Source organism: Cetorhinus maximus, chromosome 6 (genome assembly GCF_964194155.1).
Source record: "Cetorhinus maximus chromosome 6, sCetMax3.hap1.1, whole genome shotgun sequence".
In the NCBI taxonomy this organism is placed as follows: Eukaryota; Metazoa; Chordata; class Chondrichthyes; order Lamniformes; family Cetorhinidae; genus Cetorhinus; species Cetorhinus maximus.
The window spans coordinates 54,674,910-54,700,918 of NC_135884.1; the positions used below are offsets into that span (position 1 = coordinate 54,674,910).

At 44.0% G+C, this 26,009-nt stretch overlaps 1 long non-coding RNA gene across 1 annotated transcript in view; it reads right to left on the reverse strand.

The window, feature by feature from the left end:
* The window catches only part of LOC144681326 (uncharacterized), a 748,068-nt gene that overhangs the window by 558,957 nt on the left and 163,102 nt on the right, over nucleotides 1-26,009 (reverse strand). Inside the window, exon 2 of the long non-coding RNA XR_013576763.1 lies at nucleotides 21,623-21,714. This is a non-coding gene — a long non-coding RNA (uncharacterized LOC144681326). The remainder of the gene's footprint in view (nucleotides 1-21,622; nucleotides 21,715-26,009) is intronic.

Here is a 26,009-nt window from a genome sequence, read left to right on the forward strand (position 1 = left end):
TCAGTAGAACAGATGACAGCCACCCAATATCTCAGTGCAGCAATGGGAGTTCAGACTGAACAAATGAGATCAATGCCTCACACAGACTCTCACTGCTGCTATAATGGCTGTGGATCTCAGTGCGCCAAGCAGCTTGTAAGTTCTCATGGCTGTCCAGCAATCTGTCATTCAGTAAATTACTAGGATTACTGAGGTGCGACCCTGTCAGCATGGCAGTGGCTCTGCAGAGAACAAACAGCTGTCCTCTCTCAGGATAACAGCATTCATGCTCCCACCAAAGGCACTCTGCCAGCGCCCTTGCTGTTGCCTCTCAGCCAACCAACTCAAAATGCAGGGCAAACCTGAAGTTTTGTCCAGGTCTTGCTTTATGCATGCACAGAATGTTTCAGTATCTGAGGAGTTGTGAACGAAATGATGCAATCATAACTCACTCCAATGTAGTGGAGAGCCCCTGCTTAGTGCTCTGGACATCAGAAGCATTGCTTGAGCGTGCAGAATGTCTGCTCCACAATATTCTTGGGTGCTTCTTGGCTCTCATTGTATGTGCATTGTCCTTTCATGGTCAGGTGACAGAGTGCGGGGTCAGAATCACGTGTACAGGGAATAGCCTATGTCCTCGAGAAGCCAGCCTCTGATTCTCCATGGAAGCACAAAGAGGATGGAAACAGTAGATTGCCTCACAATGAAGGCACTATGGCTGCTATCAGGATAACAGGCATTCACTGACATGATGCACTGGGTAAGATCCCACATCGGCCACATGTTGATAGGTTCCTGTACATCTCACATTGACATGGTGGGCCTCCAGTGCCATAAACCATCTGGAATCCTGATGTCATGACAAAACCGTATGCTTGCTTATCCTGCTTCTTCCTGCTGAGGGAGGGAACAATGTATTTGGCTTTCCTGGTACAGATGGCTTCTGTCACCTCCTGGATGTATCGATGGACAGCATACTGGGAAATGTTTGAAATGCCAGGACGTTCCTGTCTGGAAATATTCAGACACATAATTATTCAATGCCACCGTGACCTTTATGGCCACTATAGGCACTGTCCTTGCCCTGTTGCGAGGGTCCAGGTTGAGTTGCAGGAAGTGACACAGTTCTGTGACCACCTCATTGGTGAACCAGAGTCGTCTCAGGCATTACTTCTCATTGAGGTAGACATAAGAGAAGTGCTCTCAAAAAAACACATGGTGGGTAGCGCCCACTGCGCAGAGTCCTCCACCTCCTCCCTCTTTGCAGAGTTTCCCCTCTCTGTGGCCTTCATTCCATTTCCTGGCCATTTTACAAATGCAGAGCCACTGCACCTACAGTCCTCATAACTTGTACAGTGTTGGGTCACCTTTGTCGAAGCAGAAGTAAGTCAAAAGGATGTTGTCTGCAAGTTGGTGGCTGACCCTTTAAGTTACAAAGGGGTTTCTCATATTGGATGGTTAGCACAGGCATTCAAATCACATGCTCAGACCAAACTAGGTAACAAGCATCAAATCGATGGGGTCAGCTGTTTAACATCATAAATGGATCCCTACCCACGAAGTTAGTCCACACTAGCCCCCTACACAGCATGGATGTTCCACATTGGCCATGCTAAAAATGGCTGGGAGCATGACTTTTGGGGCTTCTGTAGTGCTGGCACCAGTGACACTATGGACCCAAATTTCATGGCCTCTATCTTATTTTTAACAAAAATTGTATCAACTCAATTCCAAATTTATCAAGACATAATATACTCATGATATAACAAATCACCAAGATTAAAAAAGTTAGAATACTAGCCAAACAATCAAATTTGCTTTTGTTCCTCTTCAAAAAGGCCAAGCTGTGCTGAAATTACAAGTCTCTAAATGGCAAACCGATTTGAACTATTATAAAGATTAATCATCCTCCTCATATCAAATTCCTGTGAAGCTCATGCATGGCATATCCCTTCGTATTTCATTGACTATGGGGAAACTGAACTCACTAAATTCTAGGTCAGGAATTGGTGCACTATTTTTATACTTTTACAGATGAAGTTGCTTAACAAGCATTTTACAAAATAGGATTTATGTCAGATAATTTTTAAGTGTTCAAATTGATGTTCAGGTTCATTATATTTCATCACTATGGCAAAAGGTCACATTAATTGGCTAAGTACGATTGCTAATAGAGATTTGAATCTATTAAAGGTGGAAGTGATTACTTTTTGATCTGCACTGCAATAGATAAGAATTCTGCTCATTTACATAAATCAGTAATCTGAAGATGGCAGTTTGAAAACTCTCAGGGCAGAATTTTCTGTACCCACAGGCATTGGGCATGTTCGTCGGTGTGAATGGGCAATCTACGGGAAGGACAAAAATTGGTTTAACGACGCCTATATTTCCTGTTGTTGGATGTCGGGAACCTCATGTCATGTGATTCAGCCGGAATCAACCACAGCCCCCACCCACCCCCCACCCTCCCCGCTGGATTGTCCACCCACGTTGTCAGGAAAACACGCTGGTGCAGAGCATGTCTTGACAAGTGTGACGTGCAGAAGTTGGGACTTACTGCCAGGGCCTTGCTCACAGCATGGACATCCGAGGAAGAGAAGATGCTGGAGCCCGACAGCAATGGAGGAACGTCCATGGCATGCTGGGTGAATTCTCATGGACATGGCTTTGCCAGTAAGCAGCTCATGGAAGGTGGAAAGTCGCCATTGAGGGTCTGCTCATAATGGATGATAGTCGAGGGGGTGGAGAGGAAGGTCCAGCTGTGTTTGGGAGAGGAAGATGTGCAGGGGGATGGGAGAGGAAGGTCTAGTATCAACTGAGAGGGGAAGAGGTGTCCGGGGGGGCGGTTGGGGTGAGGTTGGTGGGAGGAATGAAAGTGTCGGGGGGGAAACAAAGGTGTTGGTGGGAGAGGTTGCAGGGGCAGGCACTAGGGGGGAGGAGGGGTAATGGGGAGAAGATGGCAACTGGGGACGTATGTGTAAGGGGGGATGTGGAAGGTGTAAGGAAAGGAGTTTGGAGGGGGGAAGGAGAGTGGAGAGGGAAAGGAGTCCAGGGGGAGGAAGGAGTCTGGGGGAAGAAAGGAGTGTGGACAGGGGGGAGAAAGTAAGCGTGCAGGAAGAAGTAAAGCTAGAGAAAGAAATAAGGCTGGAGGAAGGGGTAAGGCTGGAGGAAAGAGTCGGGCAGGGGCACGGACTAAGTGTGGAGGAAGAAGTAAGAGTGTCTGAATGAGTCAGGAAGGGGACAGGAGTAAGGCCGGAGAAAGAAGTGAGGGTGTCTGAATGAGTTAGGAAGCGGGAAGGGCTAAGGTAGGAGGGGGAGGACCGGGGTGGGGGGGAAGGTGGGGGGGGGTTGGTGGGGTGGGGGGGGTGGAGGAGTTGGGGGTGAAGGGGTAATTGGAGGAAGGGGAAGGGTAGGAGTAGGGGTTGGGGGTCTGGGGGGTGAAGGGGGCTGGGTGGGGGGGGGGGGGTCGTCGGCAAAGGAGTTGCAAGGACAGAAGGAGTTCCAAGGGGGGAAGGAGTCCGGAGGGGAGACGTTCAAGTGAACATGCAGGGGAGGGCTCTGTTGAGTTCATGACTGCTTCCTGGGGCGTGAACTGAGGGTGGGTGTGGTACATGGGCATGATAAGAATGACGGAGAGAACAGTGAGGTAGTAGGGTAGGAGAGTGAGGATTTGAGGCATCCGTAGAAGGGATGGCGAGGGCAGTTGGTGGTGACTCGGAGGCAGACACAGATCCTGGGGGGTGGGAAGGAGGAGGTCAGGGAGGTTAATGTGGATGGGTGTAGGATTTTAGGGAAGGAAGGGAACGTACATGTTCACCTGGACAGCCGCAAAATAAAAGGGTTGTGGCTCGTAGGTCATGGAGGGGAAGTGGAAGGTGATATCAGGGGGGTCAAAAATGATGGGGGCAAGGGTGGCTGGGGGAGAGGAAAGGATGGGTGAGTGAAAGAAAAACTGTAGCACTAGCATGCTGGCTAAATCAAAAGTGAAACACGAGTCATGGTGAGCAAGATCAGGTGCAGCATGGGAGTGTGATCAGTGGGTGGGCAGAGATACCGGTCAGCTCAGATGGTTAACTGAAAGCGAACCTCAGCAGGCATCATTGAAAATGTTCAGGGCTTTGATATGAGTGTGATGCGGGAAGGATTCGCGTGCGTGGGCGAGTGCTAACACGAGGCTCTGAAAAGCCCTGCCACACACACACCTCTCCCTCCAGAATCACTCATGGGTGGGCTACGTGCAGCTGACATGCTAGTGAAGAAGGGGTGGGGTGGGGTGCAGTGGGAGGACTTCCGAAGTCTGTCAATGAAGCTGAAAGACACCATTACACTTTATTCAGTGAAAGTAAATATATTTCCAGATTTTAAACTGACAAAACGTGTTCACCCATGCAACCAACTGTGATCAGAAGTTCTTAACTATTATACGACTTAGACTTCTAGTTGTTGCCATGACATCTGCATTTTCAGCACGAGTCGAGACAGCCTGTGCAATGGTTAGCCCTGTTGCCTTCGGCGCAGGTCCCCTGGAGAGCCGAGGCTTGGGGGAGCCGACTTGCTTTGTTTGTCCTCCTGTGGGCTAGCTGTGTCCCCCCGGCAGTGACAGAGGACAAGGTTGAGGGGGTCATGGACAGAAGGGGTCACAGACAAAGTGGACTCAAAGGGAGCCGACATACTCTGAAATTCCTGAGTGGATGACCCAGGGGTGTTCAGCTGCCGCTCCTCATCCCTTCAGGTGCCCGAGCTCCCCAACCTGACTCTTTGAAGGGAAGGAGCACCTGGGGGGACATCAAGGAGCCTCTTTTCCCTCTCGCATTGCCACTGCAGGAACTCACCCATGGCTACTGTGATGGAGTACAGGTCTGTCCGCATCTCTGCATTTTGCTGGACCAGGGTCTCCAAGGCATCCGCCATCCTCCCCATGGAGACCTCCATATGTGCACATGTGGGCACCACTTCATCAGAGAGCAGGCGGACGCACCCCTCCAATTCGCATGCCACTCTGTTGAGGGCTTCCAACAGCTCTGCGTGATGTTACCCTGCCTTCTGTTGACTCACCAGGATGAGTTGGAAGGCCAAATTCAGAGGCTCGTCATCTGACTCGGACCTGACGGATATCTCTTCTCCAACAGTCCTCTGAATGCCGGGGAGCTCAGCTGAATCTGCCTCCTCCTGCTGCGGACACGTATCCGTGCGGTGACCACGAGATTGTGAATCCGAGCCTACTCTAGATCTAGGACCCACCGAGGTGTGTGTCCCTGCACTGGTGGAGGCTGTGGTTAAGCGCTGTGATGGGTCTTCCAGGCTGCTTATTTCCAGCTCTTCAATGGAGGAGGTGTCCTCTTGGAAGTGAGGATGTAGATGGAGCTGAGGGACTGGCTGGCTGAGGGTGACAATCACTTGGCAGAGCTCCCTATGAGCCAAAGTAGAGGTAATAAGTGCATGGCATAGTCAAAAGCAGGAGAGAGAGCACACACATTTGCATTAAGAGGAGGATGATGTGGTGCAGGATCCTCACAAATGTGTTCATCACCGACCTCAGCATCGCCACGGGCACAGTCCACATCTTCGCCAGTCAGTGTGATGGCATGCTCCTCAAAGTGAGTGAGGGGCCTAATGTGGCCCACTCCACCCCTGGTCTGGGGCCTGCTGCTGCTGTTGTGAGACACATTCTCCTGCATGAAAATAGATAGAGAGTGTGAGCAGGACACATGGCACTGTGTGGAATGTTTGTGTGGTGAGCAGAGACATGGGCCGGATGAGGACATGAGATCCAGAGGATATGAACCTGAGGAAGATGTGAGGGTGTGTGTGGGAGTTAGTGGCATTGTCCCTTGAGGTGTGAGATCCCTATGGATGTGTGATGGGTTTGTGAGTGTGAGAATTGAGAGTAATGAGAAGAGTGACATACCATGGCAGAACGGATGAGACCATTCATCTTGTAGCGGCATTGGGTAGCTGTCCCCTTTTTCAGGGCATTGGCACTGACCACCGCTGCCACCACCTCCCATGCTGGATTGGTGATGCTGCTGCCCATCCTGCGGCAGAGCTGGGGTAGAGGACATCACAACAGACCTCCACTGCACCCAAAAGGTGCTTGAGGGAAGGGTCATTAAACCGGGGGCCTGCAGTCTTCTTGCTTTTCAGGGCTGTCTTCTTTGCAGCAGTGTGGACTGGAAGCACTGAGAGGTGTGCGCGCAGCTGGACTTTAACTATGGCTCCTGGCATGATGAAATGACGAAGTGATGGCATGGTGGGTGAATGAGAGCCCACCCGCTATTGAAATGGCATGTTTCCAGGAATGCATAGTTAATGCGGTGGAATTGGGGCAATACGGCGTGAGAAGCCGCCATTGCAGCTGTTAAAGCGCTGTAGAGTCAGTGGGAAGACAGGACATACCTCCCTTTTGTGGCGCTACTGCTGTAAGGTAAATTTAAGGGTGAATGTTAGTGAATGGGTGAATGGATGAATGAGTGAGTGGATAATCTGTGAATGGGTAGGGTGGCAGAATGTGTAGGTGGGTGAGCTAAGGGGGTAAGTGGGAAGGGTGCTAGAGTGGGTAGAGAGGTCAGTGTATAGGTGGATAGCTGGGTAGAGTGGGTGAGGTGGCAGATGGGTGGGTGGCAGGTGGGTGAGGCAGCAGGTGGGCAAGGCTGCAGGTGGGTGAGGTGGCAGGTGGGTCATGTGATAGGTGGCAAGGGTGGCAGCTGTGTGAAGTGGCAGGTGAGTAAGGTGGCAGGTGGGTGAGTGAGGTGATAGGTGGTAGGGTGGCAGCTGTGTGAAGTGGCAGGTGAGTAAGGTGGCAGGTGGGTGAGTGAGGTGATAGGTGGTAGGGTGGCAGCTGTGTGAAGTGGCAGGTGAGTAAGGTGGCAGGTGGGTGAATTTAGTTTTATTCATTCATGGGGTGTGGGCTTCGCTGGCTGGGTCAGCATTTATTGCCCATCCAGAGTTGCCCTTGAGAAGGTGGTGGTGAGCTGCCTTCTTAGACTACTGTTGTCCATGTGGTGTAGGTAATCCACAGTGCTGCTAGGAAGGGAGTTCCAAGATTTTGACCCAGCGACAGTGACGGAACAGCGATATATTTCCAAGTCAGGATGGTGAGTGACTTGGAGGGAACTTCCAGCTGGTGGTGTTCCCATCTATCTGCTGCCATTGTCCTTCTAGATGGTCGTGGTTGTGGGTTTGGAAGGTGCTGTCAAAGGAGCCTTGGTGAATTCCTGCAGTGCATCTTGTAGATGGTACACAATGCTGCTACTGTGTGTCGGTGGTGGAAGGAGTGAATCTTTGTGGGTGTGATGCCAATCAGGAGGGCTGCTTTGTTCTGGACGGTGTCAAGCTTCTTGAGTGTTGTTGGATATGCCCTCATACAGGCAAGTGGGGAGTATTCCATCACACTCCTGACTTGTGCCTTGTAGATGGTCGACAGGCTTTGGGGAGTCAGGATGTCAGCTACTCGATGCAGGATTCCTAGCCTCTGACCTGCTCTTGTAGCCACAGTACTTATACGGCTATTCCAGCTAGGTTTCTGGTCAATTCTAACCCCGGGATGCTGATAGTGGGGGATTCAGTGATGGTAATGCCATTGAACGTCAAGGGGCGATGGTTAGATTCTCTCTTGTTGGAGACGGTCATTGCCCGGCAATTGTGTGGCGCGAATGTTATCTACCACTTGTCAGCCCAAGCCTGGATATTGTCCAAGTCTCGCTGCATTTGGACCTGGACTGCTTCAGATCAGAGGAGTCACGAAAGGTGCTGAACATAGTGCAATCATCAGCAAACATCTCCACTTCTAGCCTTATGATGGAAGGAAGGTCATTGATGAAGCAGCTGAAGATGGTTGGGCTGAGGACACTACCCTGTGGAGCTCGTGCAATGATATTCTGGAGCTGAGATGACTGACCTCCAACAACCACAACCATCTTCCTTTGTAATAGATATGACTCCAACTATCAGAGGATTTCCCCTCTTGTTGCCATTGACTCTAGTTTTGCTAGGACTCCTTGATGCCACACTCAGTCAAACGTGGCCTTGATATCAAAGGCAGTCAACTCTCACCTCACCTCGGGAGTTTAGCTCTTTTGTCCATGTTTGAACCAAGGCTGTAATAAGGTCAGGAGCTGAGTGGTCCAGATGGAACCCAAACTGAGCGCCAGTGAGCAGGTTATTGCTAAGCAAGTGCCACTTGAAAGCACTGTTGATGACCCCTTCCATTACATTACTGACGATCGATAGTAGACTGATGGGATGGTAATTGGCCAGGTTGGATTTGTCCTGCTTTTTGTGTATAGGACATACCTGGGCAATTTTCCACATAGCCGGGTAGATGCCAGTGTTGTAGCTGTACTGGAACAGCTTGGCTAGGGCATTGGAAGTTCTGGAGCACAGGTCTTCAGTACTATTGCCGGAGTATTGTCAGGGCCCTTAGCCTTTGCACTATCCAGTGCCTTCAGCCATTTCTTGATATCACGTGGAGTGAATCGAATTGGCTGAAGACTGGCACCTCTGATGCTGGGGACCTGCGGAGGAGGCTGAGTTGGATAATCTACTCAGCAAGTCTAGCTGAAGATTGTAGCAACTGCGTCAGCCTTATCTTTTGCACTGATGTGCTGTGCTCCCCCATCAATGGGGATATTTGTTTAGCCTCCTCCTCCAGTTAGTAGTTTAATTGTCCACCACCATTCATGACTGGACGTGGCAGGACTGGAGAGCTTAGATCTGACCCGTTGGTTGTGGGATCGCTTAGCTCTTGTCTATCACTTGCTGCTTATGCTGTTTGGCATGCAAGTAGCCCTATGTTCCAGCTTCACCAGGTTGACACCTCATTTTTAGGTATATCTCGTGCTGCTCCTGGCATGCCCTCCTGCACTCTTCATTGAACCAGGGTTAATCCCCTGGCTTGATGGTAATGGAGGAGTGGGGGATATGCCGGGCCATGAGGTTACAGATTGCGTTTGAGTACAATTCTGCTGCTGCTGATGGTCCACAGTGCCTCATGGCTGCCCAGTCTTGAGTTGCTAGATCTGTTTGAAATCTATCCCATTTAACATGGTGATAGTGCCATACAACACGATGGAGAGTATCCTCAATGTGAAGGCAGGACTTCATCTCCATAATGATGGTGCGGTTGTCACTCCAATCGATACTGTCATGGACAGATGCATCTGTGGCAGGCAGGTTTTTGAGGATAAAGTCAAGTGTGTTTTTCCCTCTTGTTAGTTCCCTCACTGCATGCTGCAGACCCAGTCTAGCAGCTATGTCATTTAGGACTCAGCCAGCTTGGTTAGTAGTGGTGCTACCGAGCGACTCTTGGTGATGGACATTGAAATCCTACACCCAGAGTATGTTCTATGACCTTGCCACCCTGAGTGCTTCCTCCAAGCGGTATTCAACATGGAGGCGCGCTGATTTATCAGCTGAGGTAGAGCGGTATGAGATAATCAGCAAGAGGTTTCCTTGCCCATGTTTGACTTGATGTTATGAGACTTCATGAGAGTTGATGTTGGTGACTCCCTCCCGACTGTATACCGCTGTGCCGCCACTCCTGCTGGGTCTGTCCTGTCGGTGGGACAGAACATAGCTAGGCATAGTAATGGTGGTGTCTGGAATATTATCTGTAAGATATGATTCCGTGAGGATGATTATATCAGGCTGTTGCTTGACAAGACTGTGAGACAGCTGTCTCAATTTTGGCACTAGGCCCCTGATATTAGTGAGGAGGACTTTGCAGGGTCGACAGGGCTTGAGTTTGCCGTTGTCGTTTCCATTGCCTTGGTGAATGATGGGTGTGCCATCCAGTTTCATATGTTTTTTGAGACTTTGTAGCAGTTTGATACAACCGAGTGGCTTGCCTGTCCATTTCAGAGGGCGTTTAAGAGGTGGTAGATGGTTAAGGTGGCAGGTGGATGAGGTGGTACATTGGTAACATGGCAGGTGAGCAGGGTGGTAGTTGGGTGAGGTAGGCAGCTGTGTTGTGGGGGGGTTGTCAGGTCTGGTCGGAGGTGGTAGTCAGATGGTGAGGAGGGGTAGTGTGGTTGGGAGGGGTAGTCGGGTCAGGTCGGGATTTCGGGTTGGGTAGTCCATTGGCCGGAGGTGTGGCAAGGGAGGTATTCAGGTGTCAGAAGGCAGTTGGGATGTTAGCTGGGGAGGTCAGTTCTGGAGCTACCCTGGAGTTAGGCTAGGTTTTAATATGTTTAGCATAAACTGGGTAACTATCCAGGTAAGTACAGCAGAACTCTCCTAAATCTCCGACTGTATCTCAGAGTCGGAGACTTTCGTGGTGGTTCCTGGGGAACAGCTGAATCGCCCATCCTAAGTTAACTGCCCAGTTCCTGGGCAATTCCCACAGAGGTCAAGACGTCAGGATTTTCACAGAGTGCCAACAAGCATCTTGAGTCTTACATCTGGGAAATTTGGGCCGATGTTAAAATGTTTCAGAGCTTCACAGTCATTCCTCTGAAAAGTATGTTAATATAGCTAGAAGGGTTATTTTGGTGAAAAAGTGGAAACTGGCTCAAAATGTTACTAAGATATGCCTGTTTGAAAGTCCAGTTTTAGTCTACAATTCTGATCCTAATTGTAGCATTATAAAGGAAAAACAAGGTGCACTAAGGTTTGGAAAAGACAGATAGCACCACCACAAGAAATAGTAATAAATAGTCATATGCAAACTTTGATATATAACTCTCTGTTCCTTCATCCAAGTTATTGATACATAGGTGAAAGGTTGAAGCCCATAAATCCCTAGGGAACACCACCAGTAACATCCCACCAATCAGAGTGCATTCCTTTTATCCCACCTCTCTGCCTCAAACCATCCAAACAAAGACTAACCCGTGTCACAAGATTACCTCCATTTCTGTTCTCATTTTTGCCGCTACTGTAATCACTTATGTGGAACCGTATCAAATATGTCTCCAGGCCAATATAGATAATATCCATAAACACTAGGAGAGTTTTTCATTTTTTTTTGTGAGTGCAGTAAGTTCAGAGAGAGACAGGTTAGAATAATAGCCATAAACACTATCCTGTTCACCATCTTAGTGACCTCAAAAAATTGAATTTGATTAGTCCGACATGACCTACCCTTCACAAATCCATGCCAATACTCTGATCAATTTACACCTGTTCAAATATTCATTCTCTCCATCTCTGATTAAGAATTCCAGTAACTTCCCGACAATTGACATTAAACTGACATATGTCTGTGGTTTCTGGTTACTCCCTTCCTCCTATCCTAGATAATGGGATAGCACTACTTGTGTCATCAACGTGCCATTATGATATTACAGATTTTAAGGACAACTGTTTTAAAGATACATGTCTGTTTTCAAACCTTCACATTGAGTTTAAAAGCCTTTTTTCAAAATGGAAGTATGGACAGACCTTTCTGTGTTTGTTCAAACTTTGTCAGACTCATATCTCTAGAGCTGGCTATGAAGGGTCATTTACATGCAAAGACTCCACCAGGGGTCGAATTGAATCTTCTAAAAGGTGTGAAAGATCATTTTACTTCTGAGAGAATAGGAGACAGGAAGGGACTTCAAAAGGGCCACAACATAATTAAGTTCATTGCCTGAAACAATGACTCCTTGGAAATTTACATAACAGCCATTTTTGTGTTTTTTTTTAACTTTATGAAGGAGGCTATAAGAATACATCTTGGGAGGCAAAGTGCAGAACCTCAGGAAGAACTCTGAGGGATAACATCATGGAACTTTCTTGGTCAAGGGAGGACAAAGATTAAGAAATTATTAAGAAATCAACTGTTGTTCTGCTGAAAGAGTCCAGGCAATTTGCAAGGGTCAAAACCACAGAATTAGTGAGGAATAGGAAGCATTCTCTCTCTCTGCTTATGTGCTGAGTCCACCTGAAAAGGCAAACCTCTGAGCATTCAACTACAGAAGCCATCACAGCTGCTAAACCAAACCTCAAGTTTCAAACCTTTCGCTTCTGAAAGAAGGAATTCAAACAATGAGCGCACAACAATATCTTACAGAAACTGATTTGAAATCTCATCTTTAAGCATCTTTTTCCCCTTTACCTGTATTTTAATCTTTGTATCTGTATTTCAGTTAATAGCTTTATCATTTTTACTTAAGTAATTTACAGCAGTGCTTTTTGTAATAAACTAACCTTTATCCTGCTTAAGGCTAAAGCTTTGCTGCCGATCATTTTTAAATTGAATCATTTGCAGATTTAAAAAGGGGGCTACATACACACACACAACTTTTTAACTCATAAAGCACTTGGCTGAAATGCCTTCTATGTGGTCATGACACTTTTATTTTACAAATCTGAAGACACAATTTCCAAATGCAACAATCTTTGGAAAATAACAATTGAAGCTGCAATTTTCCTATCTATCTATGTTTAATACCCTTGTACTGCTGGTATTTTGTCCTTTTCCTTCAGTGTGAAAATGAATACAATGAATTAATTGATCAAGTCTATCTTTTGTTTATTATCCATTGTAGTATCACCAGCAACTATTTTTAATGGGCCCAATCATATTATGGTCACTATTCTTAAGGGGAGAATTTTCTCCCCATCGAGGGGGTTGGGCACGGACACGGACACAGAGCCCATGATCGGCTGCATGCCACCATTTTACGTGGGCAGGCCAATTAAGGCCCGCCCAGCGTGACACGCACCCAGAAGCACTGTGCGGTTGGGGGGAGTGCGCTGAGTCGGAGCATGCGTGAGATAGAGCGCAGAAATCTCCCTGAGATTTAACTAATCAAACTAATCTCCCTGCCTCAGGGAGATTAGTTTGATCTTTAAAAATGTTAATAAAGACAGAAAACTTTACATGTTAATGAATTTTATCAAAAAATTTTATTAAACTTGAAAAACCTTCATGAAACCTCATCCCGACTGTAGATGAGGTTTCATGATAAATGCGAAGGCCACATGGGCTCTTCGCCTGCTCACCAACCTTAAGGTTGGACAGGTAGCTCAGTTAAGTGTTTTAATTGCCTTATATGGCCTTGATAAGCCTTTGACCATTCAGTGGGCGCGCAGCTGACTCTGGTGTACGCCCGCCAAACTGAAGATCGGAATGACATGCGATGCCATCAGGATGCACGCCCGATGTCACCGCGCATCATTTTAAGCGTCGGAGAGCGGGGCTCGCTCCCGCTCGCCGATCTGAAAATTCTGCTCTAAGATGTTATTTTCCAATCAAATTGTGACCTAATCCTGCTCCATTACTCTTCATTAGATCTCATATGGTCTCATCCCATTTTGGTTTTAAAATATTATTCCAGGAAACTGTAAAGTTTAGAAATGCATCAAATTTAGTACTTGAGTTATTCTGCTTCTTCAAGTCTGGGAAAAGTAAAATCTTCCATTATAACTGTGTTATTTCTGCTACATGTTTCTCTGGTGTCTGTATTTAAACATCCCCTCAGTATAGCACTGCTGTTAAATCTGTGTACAACTCACAAGAGTTTTGCATCCTTTACCATTCTGTACTTCTTACCCATACAGTTTGCACTGCCTATACTGCCTATTTGCTGATGTCCTTGTGTTCTCTGTATTCTTTTTAAAATCAAGTTTGGTACTCTCTTCCTTTCCCAATTTACATCTATTTTCTGAACATTTGAACTAATTCATATCACTTTCACATGAATGGAACTTCACAGGACATTTTATTATAACCATGTTAAAGTTCAAATGGAGTAAAATCTGACAGCTATTAAAGATTCACAAAACCTAGATGCTCTTGAATTGAGTGTGAATACTTGATTAGAAGTAACTGAGTACTCAACATAAAAGCCACAGGGTGAGAAGCTAGGCTCAGTGGTGCCCATTTTTAGGTAAGGTGTCAACTTAGAGGTCCAAATAGGCATCCTTGTTGTGATGAAATGTGCCAGATGCCATACTGCTGCAGACATATGTGGCAAGAGTGCAGTGAATGTCTGCTGGAAAAATGCAGAATAGACAAGTCATGTTGTCAATCAGCCTGCAACACCAGTACAATGCCTGACCTTCTATTTTGGAGCTCAACATGCTAACCAATGTCCTTTCTTTACTTACGTACGAACATACAAATTAGGAGCAGGAGTAGGTCTTTGGCCCCTTGAGTCTGCTACACCATTCAACAAGACCATGGTTGAACTGATTGTGGCCTCAACTCCACTTTCCTTCCTACTCCCTATACCCTTTGACTCCCTTGTCAATCAAGAATCGATTTAATTTACCCTTAATAATATTCAATGACTCCGCCTCCACCACTCTCTGGGGAAGAGAGTTCCACAGGCTCATGACCCTCTGAGAGAAAGCAGTTCTCTTCATCTCCATTTTAAATGGGTGACCCCTTATTTTTAAGCTGTGACCCTAGTTCTAGTCTTTCCCATAAGGGAAACAGCCTTTCATCATCAACCCTGTCGAGTCCCCTCAAGATCTTATATTTTTCAATAAGATTGCCTCTCGTTCTTCTAAACTCCAATGGATACAGGCCCCAACCTGTCCAACCTTTCCCCATTGGATAACCTTGTCATTCCAGGAATTAGTCAAGTAAACTTTCACTGCTTCTAATGCAATTGTCTCCTTTCTTAAATAAGGAGACCAAAATGGTACACAGTACTCTAGATATCAATTTGTTCATGGTATCACTGGCTAGGCCAGCATTTATTGCCCATCCCTAATTGCTTTGCAGAAGGTGGTGCCATTTCAGAGGGCAGTTTTAAGAATCAACCACATTGCTATGGATCTGGAGCCACATGTAGGCAAGACCAGGCAAGGACAGCAGGTTTCCTTCCCTAAAGGGAAGTGAACCAGATGGGTTTTTATGACAATCAACAATGGTCACCATTAGACTTGTAATTCCAGATATTTTTGGAATTCAAATTCCACCACCTGCTATGGTGGGATTCAAACCCAGGTCCTCAGAGCATTTCCCTGGGGGTCTGGATAACTAGTCCAGTGGCATTACCATTACACCACCACTTCCCACTATACAACTACAGCAAAACATCCCTACTTTAAAAATTTTATTATTCATTCACGGGATGTGGGCTTCGCTGGCCTAGCCAGCATTTATTGCCCATCCAGAGCTGCCCTTGAGAAGGTGGTGGTGAGCTGCCTTCTTGAACTGCTGCAGTCCATGTGGTGTAGGTACACCTGCAGTGCTGTTAGGAAGGGAGTTCCAGGATTCTGTCCCTGCGACAACGAAGGAACGGCGATATACTTCCAAGTCAGGACGGTGAGTAACTTGGAGGGGAACTTCCAGGTGGTGGTGTTCCCATCTCTCTGCCGCCCTTGTCCTTCCAGGTGGAAGTGGTCGTGGGTTTGGAAGGTGCTGTCGAAGGAGCCTTGGTGAATTCCATTCCATTGCAATAGATGACAACATTCCATTTGCCTTCCTAATCACTTGCTGTACCTGCATACTTACCTTTTGTGATTCATGTACCAGGACAACCAGATGCCTCTGTACCTCAGAGTTCTGCAAGCTCTCCCCATTTAAATAATATGCTGCTTTTTTATTGTTCCTGTCAAAGTGGACAAGTTCGCATTTTTGCACATTATACTCCATTTGCCAATTTTTTGCCCATTTACTAAACCTATTTATATTCCAGAATCAGAGAACTGTTATGGTGTAGAAGGAGACCATTCAGCCCATCATGTTTGCAGCAGCTTTCTGGGCATTTAACTTAGTGCCAATCTCCTGCCTTTTCCCCGTAACCCTGCACATTGTTTCTATTTAAATAATCATCCAATGCCCTCTTGAATACCTCAATTGAACCTGCCTCCACCACACTTCCAGGCAGTGCATTCTACACCCTAACTACTCGCTGTGTGAAAATGTTTCTTTCTCACCTTGCATTTGCTTCCTTTGCAAAACACTTTAAAACTGTGCCCTCAATTTCTCAATCTGTTTACAAGTGGAAGCAGTTTCTCCCTATCTACTCTGTCCAGACCCCTCATGATCTTGAAAACTTCTATCAAGTCTCCTCCTTATGTCCTCTTCACTATTTGCTTTCCTATCTATCTACACAACTGAGCACATTTTTAGCAGCAGGAAGGACCCACCTTCAATGCTATTTTAAGGATCATTAACTGATAACAGCATAGTTCCTGGGTGATTTATTTTAGCTGTTGCTACAATTGTACAAGTGTTTAGTACTTTGTGTAACAATTTCAAGTTGAAAAAGTCTACAAGGAAGTGGTATGGTAGGTGCTGAGCTGCTTTTTGCTGACCTCAAGGCTTCTGCACAGGCACGTTGCTCACAGAAATGTGTGCAGGAGTAGGCATTCCCCTTGGAATACTGTAAAACTCAGAGAATAAACAGAGGTCTTGCAGAGCACAAGCTAGAAAAGGGAGGAGGAGAAGGAGAGGGGCTTTTAGCAGTAGGCCATATCATCCCAAAGCAGTTATCATATCTGAAGATTAATGAAGAACAATGTATGAGATGCCTGCTCTTCAGAAAGGATGACTAAACTGAAATCCGCCACCTGCGGCAACCACAATTGCAACCTCAGGGCACAGTGAGGTCCGCATTGCCAGTGGCTGGGAACGTGATTGGACGATGAACTTTTTATGCTTCCTTCCAGGCTAGGGTGAGAAACATTTGAAGTATCTCACAGTTTGCCATCCACAGTTAATGTGCTGTGACTATAAATACCAGGTTTCCTTGAGTTTTTAAAAAAGAAAGAGGATCGTATTTATTGTTCTTAACCTGGTCTGAGAAAAATAATAAAAAACACTCCAACTTTCACATTCTCACATTCAAAATTCACACAAACCCAAATACCTTACAGAGTAGGAAGATAGATTAAGACATTTAAATTCTAGTAAAGTTAAAGAGGTATATGGTTTTTGAAGATTGGTGGCTTGGCTGGCTTCAGGCTGAACTTGGTGATCCTTCTGGGTTGGTGCCGAGGCAGTTTAAAGATATCGGCGAACGATTTATCTGTTCTTTTGAAGATAGCAGCCGTAGAGTTGAGATCTTTTTTTAAAAAAAAATCTCTGTCTGTGGCACATAGAGAGTCAAACAACAGCAGACAGGGTTCAAAACTTGCAAGTTGTTTGGGAAGAAAGAGAGAGAGGACCACAAAGGGATTTTGCTTCTTCAGTATTTCATGTGCTTGTGCTGGTGTGCAGAGAAAACAGGTGCTTAACTCACAAAGGGTTTGCTGTCTTGCTGCGTGGCCCTCTCTCTCCAATTAACCAGTTATGATTTGTGTATTTCAGCTGTAACTTGATTAGATTATGGCTGGGAATTCCTTTCTCATCCAGAGACCTTTGTCTGAAGTGATTATGTCTAATGCTGGTGGCCCACACAGTTGAGTCTGGATGTCCTGTGAATGAGACAGGAGATGTGGTCCATTCACATTTCCCTAAGGTAATTGACTTTGATGAGCCCTTACAGTGAGGCTCCACTTAATGGCCTTGGAATGTAGAAGGTACAATGATGTAAATTTTTAGTCATCTTTGAACTGATGACTATATGCTGTGACTATAAATGCCAGGTTTCCTTGAGTTTTTAAAAAAGAAAGAGGATCATATTTATTGTTCTTAACCTAGTCTAAGGAAAATAATAAAAACACTCTGACTTTCACACTCTCACATTCAAAATTCATACAAACCCAAATACCTTACAGAGTGGGAAGATAGATTAAGACATTTAAATTCTAGCTTTAGTCCTTCTCAAAGTTAGTGGTTTCTAGCCAGTAAATTCAAAAAGTCATTTTTTTCATAAAGCATGATTTCACAGCAATAGACAAAGCATCATGCAGGTCAATGTCCAGGATCACGCTTGCCAGCAGTCGTGATGCCCTCATTATGCGGCAGTCTGCTATGCCAGCTGCATTTTAGCCACTATGACAAACCAAAGGTTAGCTACCAAGGCCTATTCACTGACAATGCGGCTGATGACAGTTGTGCAGAACCATGCACAAGTATGTAGTATATATACAATGAAAGCCATGCTGCCACGTGAAATGCAACAAAGCAGACCACTGATGTGCTGAAACAACTTCTCTGCTGCCTGAACAGTCTGGAGAAACCCTGCAGTATTTGGTAGAGTGGGTGCCATGATCCATGGTGGTCTCCTGCATGCTGCACAACCTTGTCATCACGAGAGGACCACCCTATTCACCAGTTGCTTGGTGATAAACGAGGGCGGAAGCATGAGGGGAGGTGAAGGAGGTGGAAGAGAATTGAAGAAGGCAAACTTTATGCTCAGGCAGCTGTCTGAAAAGAACTCATCCAAGTACAACATCAGTAACCACAGCCCAATTTCCCATTCGCCAACAGTCCCACACCTTGTCTTCCCTCCATCAGTGGCCGTCACAGTGCCTGCATGGCCACAATGCAAAAATAAAAACCATGACAGTATAAACATGCCAAACCAAGATTTATAAATGAAATCATCATATTGCATACAAAAGTCAACTAATCACCTATGTGTATTTCCATCGTCCCTGAAGCATTGCTGGAGAGGACTGAGGATATATAAACGGTGCCATGGCAAGGTCAGAGCCAGAAGCATTACGTGAGAAGGCTGAGGATATCTGAACAGCAAGATGGCAGTGGCAGAGCCCAGTGGATTGAGAGGGTTAAAAAATGGACCATCAATGAACAAAAATTAAGGAGGCTCATGTCAAGAAGACATAATGTCTATAATGTTATTGGAAATTATTTTAAAATGGAGTTCCAGTGGTGTCTGTGTCTGTGTGTGTATGTGTGTGTGTCTTAATTGGATTAAAGCCAGCTGGTCTAGATGCTTTGATGTATTGAAGAGGAGTAGGTTTGAAATGTTAATTAGGTAAACATAGGAAGTTACAAGGTGAATTGTAAAGGGATCAATTTGCATTTTTAAATAATTCATTCAAAAGAATGGGTGAAATATCACACCTAGCTAGAAGAAGCCAAACAATGTGTTTACTTTTTTCCAAAGCTGTATGATTGGTATTATGAAAGGGTTTTATTGTTGGAAGGGCTAAAGTTCAAAAAACCTAGTGATACAATGAGAATTTGCATTCAAAGAGGAAAATATGTATAAAGGGGAAAAGGCTGTTGGTAAAAGAGGAAGATTCTAAGATATAAAGCCTCCAGCCTGCAAGCTTCAAGCTGCTGTCTGCAAGGACCCAGAGCTGAAAGAAACTCATTTTGAATTTGACCATCCAGAGTGTGCTTTGCCAAGGGTCTGTTTAAATCTATTTTTTTACTGTTGCCTTAATAGAGGTGTAACTGAAAGGCAGATTAATTAGGGGATTTTTAGAAGTTATTATTGTAGCAAGTTGTAGACATATGTATGCACTTACAATCTTTGAATTAATAAATGTTTAATTTAGTTTTATAAAAACCTCTTGAGACTCGATGGTCTTGTTATAACTGAATTCAAAGCCTGCATCTCGAGACATAAAAATTGCAAAAATTGGTTATGACAGTTGTTTCAAGTTTCCCTCTGGGATTTGAACAACTCAACATTTACCATCGGCTGTGTCATAATACTTACCAGAGGGGTGCAGGTAGGTGGTTGGTTGGTTAGTATTGCAGTTTTATTTTTGCTCCTTAAGCTAGGGAGATGTGTCAAACTCAGAGCTTGAAATCATTAACTTACAATTAATTTATTAAATTAATAAACTAAATAATTGAAACAGAAAAGGCAGAGCAGGTTGTGTGCCATAGATGCAGCCTGTGGGAATTCCTGGGACAGCGCTGCACTCCCAAACAACCACAGCTATGGTAAGTGTCTGCAGCTCAAGGAAATTTTGGGCAGAGTTGTTGGGCTGGAGTTTGAGCTGCAGACACAGTCGGGCAACAGGGATGGGGAGAGTTACCTGGACACTTTGTTTGGGTGGAGTCACACTACTTAGGTTAATTAGTACTTTAGAACTAGTTAATTGTCAGGGGCAGGAGAGTGTGACTGGCGGGCAGGCAGGCATGAGGATCCAAGGTGTAGTGATGGAGGAGCCTCAGACCTTGCCTTTGTCCAATAGGTATGAGGTACTTGCTGTCCATGTGAATGAGAACAAGGACTGCAGGGTGGATGGGCAAACTAACCATGGCACTATGATGTAGGAGACTATTCAACTGGGGGGAGTAAAAAGGAATGTGGTAGTGGTAGGAGATAGTATAGTGTCGTGCCTGTAAGACACAAAAGAAATCATGGACTGTTGGATCCAACCTTGCCTTTTTGTTCATTTAAAGAGTGGACTTTGCTGAACTAGGGGAGGGCTGCTGCAGGTTACGTGGTTCATGGGCTGGCTGCAGTTTCTGGAAGTTGTTGGCAGCAGTTGCAGGACAGGGGCTCAGTCCTCATCCTTGTGGGGTCTCGTACCTCTACACATTGCAGTCAGCGGGGCCAGGGACCAGCGGCAGCTTGTCTGCGGCGGACAGCAAGGGGAGAGCTGTAGAAGCTTATTTTACCTGCAGAGGTGTTGGAGGCCACTGTTTGTCTCTTGGGGTGGACGATGGATTTTGACCAGGAACGTGGAGACTGCTTGGTGGCCTGCAGCTGACACAATGATGGGTGGCATCACATGTCCTGGGCTTCTGGCCTTTGGAGGATTTTAATATTACATTTCCAGACTCACGGTTCAGTCTGGCATTAACATCTACTCATACTGCCTTTTGACTATGTATCTAGGAGGTGTCATTCCCTCTTACAGATTCACAACATCTTCCCTCTTTCCCACCTCCTCCACCATGGCTCCCACTGCAGCACCCAAAAGTCTTGGAGCCCACAATTGCCAGGTGGTGTGATTCCTCACTCTTTTCCGGGTCAGATTCTCTTCAACCATGACTCTTAGCAGCTTTTCTGGCCACAATGTACCTCCCCTATTACCCTCCTCACTCCTGCTGATAAGCTCAGTCAATTACCTGTGTGGTGGGTGCTGGTTGGATGCAAGGATCATTCAAATGAGCAGACAGCACAAAGATGGTGGGCTGCCTGTATTACAATCAATGGGTTCATCACGCATCATTGTCTATGAATACAGGCTTGATTTTTTAAATATATCAACGGTTAACTAAACTTTTCTCAACAGTTTCCCGCATCCACTTCAAATTAGAAGTAAATTCTGCCTTCAGCTGCAAGATAGATTTATCACAGGTTAACTTTTGTATTTAATAAAGTGGTTACTTAATGCAGGGCATCTTTCTGAATAACCAGATGGTACACATTTTTTTTCTGAAATTGTTTTGCTGTTTGAGAAGGCCTGAAACTAAGAGGGATCACGTATATTATGACTTTGAATACTCCATGAAATCTGAAATTCTCTATGTATTATATCTTTAGAGAGAGAGAGAGAGAGACATGACGATTAATTTGTTTCAAACTTAGTAACAAACAGAAAAGGAAATGGCACATTCTTTGTATCAGTAATTACCAGAAAACAAAGATATTTACATCTCAAAGAGCCAAAGTATCTCCAATTTATGTTTCTTTGACAAAAGATATTGTAATGACTTTTATTGCATTCAGCTTTACTAAAACACTTCATCCCAGTGTGGATGGAGAACAATGATTGTATTGTGATGCCATTCTGTCACAATCTACAATGAACAGAATGAACTTTCAGAGTATCAACAATTGAAACCCTGGAGGCAAGCACAATACGCCATTCAGGTTAAAAAAAAAATAACAAATTAGCATGAATCAGTCAAACAATTATAGGTGTTCAGTAAATTACTTACCAATTGGACTTCCCAATGGTTCTTTGAAGTGTTCAATTTTTTTCTCTATTTAATCCTTTGTAGCATAAATATAGCTCTGCTTTCTAAAGGCTCTGTTAAGCAAAGAATAACAAATGCATAATTCTTAATCAATGGCCAAGGTACTAATGAACACATATTTACACAAAATACATTAATGTATTAATTCGACTCATTTTAACCCAACAATGCAACAGGATCAGGATGTACATGTCTAGGGGCCTATATGCAAAGTCTGAATTGACTCAAAACCGGTCATTAGAACAGATTCAAATCAAAAGGATTTGCCACAATTCAAAATGAGCACATGGTGTAGCATTCGTCCAATAAACCATGAGCTTAGCTCAGACACAGAGTTGGACTTGGCACAAATGACTCATTGATTAAGTTTATGACTACTCCACAGTAAATATAACACCATGATCAATTAAATCAACACAAAAAGTGTCACAACTTTGTTTCAGAATTATAAAGCAAGATGCAAATTTATACGACATCTCAATTTCAGGATTAGAGTATCACAATTATTATTTTATCAATATGCCTTTAACATTCAAAATCAGTTCTCTAAATGATCCTCGCATTTCTACTCCTGTGCTTGACTATACACAGAATATACTCTCCAGAAGCAGGCCATTCAGCCCAAATAATCCACTCAAGCTTCTTTCCATCCTTCCTCAACTCACTCTATAAGCACAATCCTCTATTCCCTTCTTCCTCATTTGCTTATCTATAATATTTGCTTCACCAGTCCCTATGGTAGCGAGTTCAATATTCTCACCACTCTCAGGGAAAGAAGGTTTCTTCTGAATTCTCTATTTGATTTCTTGGTAACTATCTCATATTGATGGGCTTGAGTTTTGCTCTATTCCATTAATTACTTTTTATGTCAATTCTTTAAGTCACACTTCAGCCTTCACTTTTCAAGATAAAAGAGACCCAGCATATTCATCATTCCCTCAGTACCGATATCATTCCCTTAAATATATAATATGGCAAATAGAACAGTACACAGTGTGGTCTAACCAAGATTCAAAACAAGCTTAGCATAACTTCTTTATTTTTGAATTCTATCTCTCTAGAAATGAACCCCAGTGCTTGGTTTTCTTTAGATTCCCAAGTACAAATCATTAATATAAATTCCAAACAACAGTGATCCCAACACCGATCTTTATGAGACCTTCCCACATTCTGCTGCTCTGCATAGCTACCCTTTACTTCCTAATCTCTGGTTTCTGTCTTGCAGTCATCCATTCTGCTATTTGTCCCCAACTCCACGCGCTCCAACATTATTTATTCGTCTATTATTGAACACCATATCAAAGGCCTTTTGGAATCCGGATAAATTACATCCATTGTATTAACCTTGTTCATTCTCACTGTTACCTCCTGAAATAATTCAATGAGGATCGTCAAGTAAAACTTTCCCTTTTGAAATCCATGCTGACCCTTCATTATTATATTTTTGGTTAATACATATATTTTATTTTCTCCTTCTGCAAGGATTCCATTATTTTTCTTACTCCCACTGTTAAGCTGACTACTCTATAGTTCCCTGGACACATTCTATCTCTGTTCTTAAACATAAGTATAACATTGCTCTCCACCAATCTTCTGGCAGGTGCACCTTTTTCTAAACCTTTGTTTTGACAGCAAACACCTCCACTTTTACAATTTCTCTCCCAAGGTTTAAAACACTTTGTAAGGAAATCAAAACACTTCTTTTAAAGACAAGAATTTGAATGAAAGCTTTCTCAAAATTGGCCTTAAATTGTTGGTTGTCTGATTAATTCCAGGATCTGAGGGCATCCTGTTTCTCGGGGGGTAAATTAGGGTCCCTTACCTGATAATTCCCTCCTTTAATCGCATCCTTCTGGAATAAGCAGTTAATGATTATTTCATTTAAATCATACAAATAAATCTGAAAATATTGGGCTGATCATCCAAATATATACAGATATGGTGTTTCTGCATGATTTCCACATAGAAAACTGCTTAATCTGTGTGCAGTCAAATTTGATATCACTAAAGACTGATAAGTTTTAAACCTAGGTGTTGTGGACATTTAATTTCATAATTCATCTGTTTTAGGGGGATAACTTTTAGTTTTAGGAATTGGAATTTTAATTGTAGGTAAGTGGAAATGCCTGGTTGAGAAACTGATAAGTTCAAATTTCTCTTCAAAGGTTAACAGTTTCTGCTGGGATTGTTACCTAAGTAAGTTGTGTCTATAACTACATTATGCTCGAGATTCTTTTTCACACTGATTCAGAACTTCCTTTTTCCACAGCAGTCCACAGCCATAAAACTGGCCACCATCCTGCCCCAGGTTGAATCATAGAATGATTACAACAGCAAAGAAGGCCATTTAGTCTGTCATGTCCTGCCAACTCTCTGCAAGAGCAATTTCCTTAGTCCTGCTCCCCTGCCTTTTCCTTGTAGCCCGGAAAATTTTGTGAAGAGAAAAATATTTCCGGGCTACGAGGGAAAGGTGGGGGAGCAGGACTAGGAATTTTTTTTTCTCTTCATAAAGTTTTTCCAAATCCCTTTTGAAAGCCTCAATCGAATCTGCCTCCACCACATTCTCAGGCAGTGCATTCCAGATCTTAACCACTTACTGCATTAAAAAGATTTTTGCCATTGCTTCTTTTACCAATCCTCCTGAATCCTCTGGTTCTCGACCCTGCCATAAAAGGATCAGTTTTTTCCTGTCTACTCTGTCTAGACTCCTCATTTTGAACACCTCTATCAAATTTCCTCTCAACCTTCCCTTCTCTAAGGAGGACAACCCCAGCTTCTTCAATCTTTCCACATAACTAAGGTTCTGCATCCCTGGACACATTCTCTTTTTTCACCTTCTCTAAACCTTCATATCCTTCCTAAAGTCTGAAACACAGTACTCCAAAACCAGTGCAATTTCTATAGGTTCATCATAACTTTCTTGCTTTACCTCTATGCTCCTCTTTATAAAGTGCCCAGGATCCTGTGTGCTTTATTAACCATTCTCTCAATCTGCTCTGCCACCTTCAATCATTTGTGCACATATATCCCCTGGTCCCATTGCTCCTGCAACACTTTTAGAATTGCATCCTCTCTTGTTATTCCTGCCAAAGTGAATTATTTCACACTTCTCTGCATTAAATTTCATCTGCCACTTGTCTGCCCTGCAGCCATCACCATCCTTCTCACATTTCACAACATTTCGAAGTTTTATGTCATTTGCAAATTTTGAAATTGTGCCCTGTACACCCAAGTCAAGGTCATTAACATACATCAAGGGGAGAGTTCTGCCGCATGTGCCCATTCTGGGGGAAGGGGTGGTGCGTGGCTTGAGTACAGAGGCACCTGTGGTTACAAGATTCCAGTGTTAATTGCCTGACCTGCAGTGAGCAACAATCAATTGAAGGTTTGTTCATTTCACTGATTCCATACCTACAGTTAATCAAAGTGACTACATTTCATGTTATTATGAAATCTGTTTCAAGAGGATGGGACACTTATATTTTACATTACCATCCACTCTAGCATAAACAGGCGAAATATGTTATTTTCAAAAATTCTATTATGTCAACTTCTTCAGGCCAAAAATCAGCTCAGGTGACAGTTAGCCTTATTATACCAAAATTATGTGATGACATTAAGCCTATATCACTGTAATGTTAGTACCTGTAAAACTTTATAGTTAGATAATATTCAAACATTTATAATTAATCTTTTTCCAAATAAATATTGACCAATTCTGGAAAGCCTTAATGAACATTACTGGCCATTTGGTAGAAAGGAGTCCAGTCTTTAATTGTTTCATTTTATATCAGTGACAATGTTGTCTCAATTTGCTGATATCATTTTTTTTGCCTTAGCAAGTATGTTCACCTCTTATTTCAGTTTTATAGGGGCTGTAAGTCAACTCAATTTGCTCTACTAGCTGTATATATAATGCCACAAGAAGCTTCATTGTACTTCCTCCAGTTATTTAATATAGTATATTGGCTTATATAAGCAGTCTCGATATTCAAAGGTATCTCTGCAGGTGGAAAAAAAGTGCATTATCAAAATGCAAACATTTATTTCTTGTCTCTAAACAGGCCGAAGACCAAACTGCTTTGCCACATCCAATTATTCCTCCGTTTCCTACCTCCATCTGCCCAAAATACCAAAGGCAATAACACTTCAGGATTCATCAAATATCATCATCAAATTCAGAAATTCATTAAGCTTCCACTCAATCCCAATATTTTCTAATACGTTATTTATCACATCTCATACAATGGTGAAAAGTTAAATGTTTTAAGTTGAGCATTTTTGGCAACAATGCAAATCTAAACTGCAGGTACAAAATGGCCCCATCTCAATCTTCTCAGGAGTCACT